Source organism: Aegilops tauschii, chromosome 2, assembly GCF_002575655.3.
Source record: "Aegilops tauschii subsp. strangulata cultivar AL8/78 chromosome 2, Aet v6.0, whole genome shotgun sequence".
Lineage (NCBI taxonomy): Eukaryota > Viridiplantae > Streptophyta > Magnoliopsida > Poales > Poaceae > Aegilops > Aegilops tauschii.
The window spans coordinates 650,364,682-650,371,759 of NC_053036.3; the positions used below are offsets into that span (position 1 = coordinate 650,364,682).

Here is a 7,078-nt window from a genome sequence, read left to right on the forward strand (position 1 = left end):
GAATTATCCATCTTGACTAAAGTGTAATCCAAATAATTTAAGCACCTCTTTGATCTGAAACCATCATACTAAGAGCAACATAGAAGGATCGCGGATTGCCAGAACTTTGTAAAATGTTGCACCATGCCATCAAGATCAAAAAATTGTAAATTCAAGGGAAGCAACACAAACCATCAAGTAAAAGATTGCATCTACTACAACAGATATTATCTTCTATTCGCATAAAACTTCCATTAAATAATAGATCACATCTACTACTGGAAAATGTTTGTGCAGTACTCACACAAAAAACTATGTTCTAGATCGTAACCTGCTCATCATGCTAATGTTGGGAATCGTAGTACAAAACAAAAAATTGTCCTATGAAACTAAACCAGGACCACTATGAAGATACACATACAAGGTTAGGTCTGGTCTTTACCAAAAATGAGTTGCAGCAGAACAGTTGATGAAGATCGTGTTCTTGAAGTCCCACGAACAGATCCCTCAAACAAGAACCGAACATACGGCCCCTCTGTGGATTGCATATATATGACACCAAAGATCTGATAGAGCTTCGCCGTTCGGAGCTAGGCAATGCTGGAGTAGAGGGAGAGGGAGGAGCTTCCCTTCGGCAGAGCTATGGTGGAGAACTAGAGGGAAAGGGGGCTTCCGAAACACGTGGGAGAACATGTGCGTTCAATAGGGGGCGCCCCCAAGGGTATATATAGGTGGAGGAGGAGTGCCTTGGAGGAGGGGCTCCCACCTAGGGGTGGCGCCCCACCCCTTCAACCCCAACCGCACCCCCAAGGCTAGTAGGGGCACCTATATGGGCCTTTAGGCCCATGCAATAAACCCCTTAATAGGCTTAGCCTATACATGCAACCCATGGAGCCTATAATAATTCTAGGGGCGCCTAGTAAATACTAGAGCCCCCCTATATTATTATCAAGTCCTCCACAAACTTTTACACCTAATTGGTTTTACCTAGTTTTCTTTGAAACGCTTCCGGTTTTCCCGTAACACTTCCGGTTCTCTCTCAAAAACAATTTTGTTACCTCCAAAACTTTTCTGGTGATATTCTCCAATATTCCTAACTCATTTACTACTCAACAGATCAAAGGTTCTTCAGTGTGTGACTCTGCAGGTTTGGCGAAATTTAGACATGAACGAAATACCTTTCGATCAATGATCAATTGCGGAATCATGGACATCCATATTGACCCTTCACTCACATGAATGTTTATTGAGTAAACCTGTAGCTACATGTCCTCTTCCTTTTGCTTCGCGGTACTTTACAAAAACTGGGGTGAGATATATCAGTATACCTGTGAGTCAAACACATGATCACTATACCAGTCTCCTCGTTAATAGTTTCATTCTCTTTTCTCATTCTCGGGTTCCAGCATCCCCGTGATAACGTGAGGTTGTCTATGGACATATGATGATGGATGTCATCATACCAAGATGGACCTAAGAATATCTCTCCATCGCCGGAGAAGCAATATCCCAGTCTCTAGCTATCTAGTCACTTATCATACGTTTCTGATGAACTTGTAAGTTGCGATTATGATCACCTTGTTACGGTTGACGTTAGAACAACCCCAAAGTGCATCGTGCATCGTCCGGTATGGGGTAACTCGATACACTCATAGTCTTAAGGAATTGTGCATATCTTAACTTCCAGTGTTATTTATTATAGACTTGTTACGATTCATCTCTTAGTAGAAATATACAATTTGGGTCAATTCAACACGAGTGTTGTACCAATCGTGCACTCAATGTTGTCGCGATCATCGTTACACTTAATTATGCCCATGATGAGGAAAACAGAACCATCATGCAACAGTTGAGCTAGTCCTAGAGGCAAGACTAGGAATCTGGTTTTACCGTTTATAACTCTACACATGCACACGAGTTTTCCTCTGAACCTCTTGTTATCACATATTCGAGAACCATAGGAGTAGTATCATAGGACATAAATATTAATTATAAACTTGGAAATAAATAATACTCAAATATCATTGCCTCTAGGGCATGTTTCCAACACCCCTAACAAGCTTTCCCAAGACCCCAAAGAAGATCGTGCTTAGCGCACCTACATTGTTTTCCTCTTGCCAACAACATATGTCAACCCCATGAGCCGAAGGGCACATCATCAGTCGCATGAGAACTTCCTAGAAAGCATCCTCATGAAGTCCGGTTAGATGTGTCTATGGTGTGCTTGTACTTGATAGTCTTCCACTGGTTCGCCACCTGGCTCACTAACGCAGAGCGTGCTCGTACTGGACAATGTTCCACTGGTTCGCCGCCCGACTCACTAAAGCCGAGCTTCGGTGGTCGCGAAGCTACCGGGCTTCCTGTGTGTGCTCCCACGCGGCAAGGATGAGCTCCACACCACTCCCACATTGTTGTTCCTCCGGCTCGACAGTGGAGGTACATGTAGTTCTAAGGGGGGCGCTCCCCCCCCCCCCCCCCAACTTATCGTAGCACTCACAACCTCAACAATTGAGGTTGGGCAGATAGAACCTACCACCGCAACACTAGCAAGTTTCTAGCTAACATTAGTATAATAGGAAATCTATGTCTAGCTCAAATAAATTTGAATTCAAAATTCATTTAAAATTTTAAACGGCATTATTTTAGTATTCGTGGTAATCGCGTTTATCGTCCCCCTGGTATTTTGTTGGATTCAAGTAGCCAAAACCTTGGCAACGATTCGAGCATAGGTCTAGCTCAAATATCCTTCATATCTATGGGATGGAGGAGGCGGTTCGACATGGACCCATCGCACGGAGTCGTCCACCGTGTGCAACGATGCGCAGTGGATGCTCACGGTGGACGCCAGCTTGGTGGAGCACGGACCTACTATCGTGGCCTGGGAAGACACTTCTGTAATCCAAACTCAGAGGGTCATATGTATCCTGTCTTCTACACGGACGAGAAAGACCAGGACACCTGCCACGGCGTCAGGGACATAACTGCCAAGATGGTGATCTAGAAGGCCATTTCGGAGTTGCTGATCAAGGATGAGGTCTGTGGCGGAAAAACATATTTGACGCGCATTGCATCAAACTGCCGGCGCTTCGCACATGTGAGCGGTCAGCCCATTTGTGTAGATAGTGTAGGTACTACCCAGACCGGTTTTTGTTTCTTTTACCGGATTTTGTATTTTTTTTCTTTTGTTTTTTGTCTTTCTTTTTCTGTTTCTTTTCCTTTTTTGTTTTTACGTTTGTTTTCTATCTTCAAGTTTATTTTCCTTTTTCAAATTTTCAAAAAATGTTTGCATTTCCAATTTTTTCATAAATTCAGAAAAACATACTTTTTAAAAAAATGTTTGGGAATTTCAGATGTTTTTGAATTGTTCAAAATGTAAAAACATGTTCCCGTTACCATTTTTTTCACAGTCTAAAAAAATGTTCGCATTTTTGAAAAATGTTCAGAGATTTCAAAAAAGGTCTCTGCTTTTAAAAATAGTTTAGGATTCTAAAAAAATAATATCAGATTTTGTTCACGAATTAAGAATTGCATTTTTTTTAGAAAAATGTCTGAGACTTCCAAAAAATGTTGGTGTGAAATTTGCCTCATACATTAATTAAGAAGAAAATAGAGTTTGTGTTACAAGTCCCAAACTACCGTACCGTGGCAGATTTGTTGAGCAGGTTGATGAGTTTTGTTGCCACACGCACACAAAGACACTGCTGTTGCTGCTAAAGAGCAAAAGGGTATGGCAGAAGCAAAGCACCGCGGTAGAGTGGCCATGCGTGCGTCTTGTGTGTGAGCGCGCGTGAAATTAACAAAGGGTTCTTCCCCTTTTTTACAGGCTATTTGTACGAGTTACCTTTGCTCTGTGCATAACGAGTACTGCACTGCACTGCACTTGACAAGCTCTCCAATTACTGCCCAGTAGTGCAACTGTTACTCAATAGTGCAGTATCTCATCCCTCAGAGATAATTACTACTGGTAACTTAACTCGATCCAACCATCCTGTGGCTACCTACCTGGCTCCAACTCAGATTCATTTGTTCAGGGAGGCCCCATCCATCGTTAAGGCACTGTTGCCGGCTGCTAGTAGTGGTACACACCTAGAGCTCCATGGCACATGGATGCTGATGATAACAATCACTTAGGCCAACTCCACCTCGCGACCCCAAACGGACATCCGTTTTGTCCGGATTCTGTCCGTTTGGGTAAGGATTTGGGGTCGTGTCCGGGCGTGTCCTGGGATGCGGTGGTCGTGCGCCCAGCCCGCGGCCGCATCCATTTGCCCCATCCTGTCCGTCAGGGCCAAAAATGCCCATATTTTCATCATAACTAGTTTTCCAACCCAAATATATGCCTGAAAATTAAAATAGTTTTACAACCCAATTGAAATTGTCTTTAATAAAATAGTTTTACAACCAAACCGAAATTGTCTTGACTGAACATAAAATGGACCAATACATCTATTGGTTGCCAATGTGATCCCACACGTGCTCAACCAAGTCATTTTGAAGATTCAAATGAGTGTGCCAATCACGCATCTCACGATGGAATTGGGCAAACTGTTCAAATGTGGCCGGGTCTTGGTGCAGGGGCTCAATATTTTCACCTTGATAATCAAATCCTTGGTCGAAGATACTCTCATCACGCTCGTCCTCGACGATCATGTTGTGCATGATCACACAAGCAGTCATCACCTCCCAAAGCTTCCGTTCATCCCATGACAGTGCAGGGTTTCGAACGATACCCCACCGGGATTGAAGCACACCAAAAGCACGTTCCACATCCTTTCTAACACTCTCTTGCATTTGGGCAAATCTCTTTCTCTTCTCATCTTGGGGTTTCGAGATTGTCTTCACAAAAGTTGACCACTGAGGATATATACCATCTGCTAGATAGTATCCCTTGTTGTACTGGTGGCCGTTGATCTCAAAGTTGACAGGTGGGGAGTGGCCTTCTGCAAGCCTCGCGAAGACTGGAGAACGCTGCAGCACGTTGATATCATTGTGAGAACCTGCCATGCCGAAGAAAGAATGCCATATCTAAAGATCCCGCGATGCCACCACTTCTAATATGACAGTGCACCCGTTGACATGCCCCTTGTACTGGCCCTGCCAAGCAAATGGACAGTTCTTCCACTCCCAGTGCATACAATCTATGCTACCAAGCATGCCTGGAAAGCCTCTAGCTGCGTTGGTCGCCAACAATCTCTCTGTATCAGCGGCAGTTGGCTGCCTCAAGTACTCTGGGCCAAACACCTCGATCACAGCCTGGCAAAACTTGTACATTGACATCAGACATGTTGTCTCACTCATACGCACATACTCATCCACCAGATCGCCTGGAATTCCATATGCAAGCATGCGGATGGCCGCGGTGCATTTCTGGTAAGAGGAGAATCCAAGCTTGCCAAGGGCATCCGTCTTGCACTCGAAGTATGGGTCATGAGCAACCACTCCCTCTCGGATACGATTGAACACATGCCTTGCCATTCGAAAACGGCGACGGAATTTATCCGGCTTGAAGAGCGGGGTGTTGGCAAAGTAATCAGCATAGAGCAGGGCGTGGCCTCTCTCCCTGTTGCGGTTCAGCACGGCCAGGGACTGACCCCCTGTACCAAGGAAGCTGCCGTCGAATGTGGTCGTGAACGACCAGTGCAGCCACCACAAGATCTTCATCATCCGACGACGAATCGTCCGATGAACAAAGGAAGTGATGGAAGAAAAACTCACTCCACTGTCCATACCTTTGTGGGCAAAATGCCGAACACCTTGCAGTCGTGGTGGCGAAGAGGCCGCGATGATCACCTCGACGCAGCATGGGTGCTTGCCGGCCGGCTACTGGCCGCTCTGGAGCTGTCGTCGGAAGCTGCCGAGGCCGCCGTGGTGCGTCACCGGCGGTCATGTCCCCTCTGCGGCCGGCAAAGACGGCGACGGCCAAAACTATGGCCAAAGCGCGGGCATGGTGGCGGCCATGTCGATAAGTGGTTTGGTAGGGACGGCCGGAGGCTGCGCGGTGAGGAGGCGGCCGGAGAATAGCGGCGGCGCCGGCGACGGGGTGGGGCGGGAGAGAGAGGGTGGAAGCGTTGGGAGCGGAGGGACTGCTAGTGTCCCCGACAGGCGGGCAACGGGGGGGGACCAGGGCGTGCGTCCACGCCGTCCGCGCGCGTCTGTTTGACCCCAAACCGAGCGCAAGTTTGGGCTGGGATGGGTCGAAAACGGACGGAATCCGGACATTTGTCCGTTTGAGGCCGCGCGCTGGGCCGCGCTATTCGTCCGTTTTACCCCAAACGAACGGGGCCGGATAGGATAGGGTCGCGCGGTGGAGTTGGCCTTATTACTCCCAGTGAGTGAGTGGGCGAGTGAACAGTAGTGTTCGTGCGTGCAGCAGCAGCGGCAAAAGTGAGTGCAATCCTAGCCGACACCGGTGGAGCCGGCCATTGATCCGTTGGTGTTTAATCTCTGGCTGGTACGCTCGCCGGCGCCGCCACCTGTCATGGCACTGTGCATACGCCCTGTTGCTCCATAGCATTTGCCTACTGTTTCTTTCAGATGATGTTACGGGTGTCAATCATGTCAACCAAGTACTGCTACCGCTTGTTAATTACTCCATCCGTTTCATAATATAAAAGCGTTTTTACATTATGGAACGGAGGGAGTGGCTGGTTTGTCCAATTTCAATTGAAACCTCCAGTTTGCTTTTCTCGGCTCTGCTTTGCGTCTGTTTCCAGTAAAAATTTCGGCAGTAAAAACCGGCCTTTTCCATTGGGCGCACGCCTCTGCTTCATTACCGCGCCTTTTCATCCAGCCATCCATCTGGCCATGGCCACCAATCGTACTACTCCGTCGAGCTGTTCTTGAACTGATCAATTATATGTCTAATCTAGTATGATTAGTTCTCATACTGCTAATTAATTTGTGAGAAAGGATAATGTTCTCACCCAGGGACTATTTGTTTGTTCTTTTATTTTCCACATGACCTCGACAGAGGGAAAGGGCTGCACTGCCTGGAGCACCCATTCAGTGCGGACCCTCAAATCGCACCCATCCATCTTGACCATGCGGTTTGGACGTGTTTTGCAATCCAATGCGATATCTTATATTTGTCTGCGAACCG

At 46.8% G+C, this 7,078-nt stretch overlaps 1 pseudogene; it reads right to left on the bottom strand.

The window, feature by feature from the left end:
• Positions 1-4,425: 4,425 nt before the first annotated feature.
• On the bottom strand, positions 4,426-5,640 carry LOC109745251 (uncharacterized; annotated as a pseudogene).
• Positions 5,641-7,078: the final 1,438 nt, after the last annotated feature.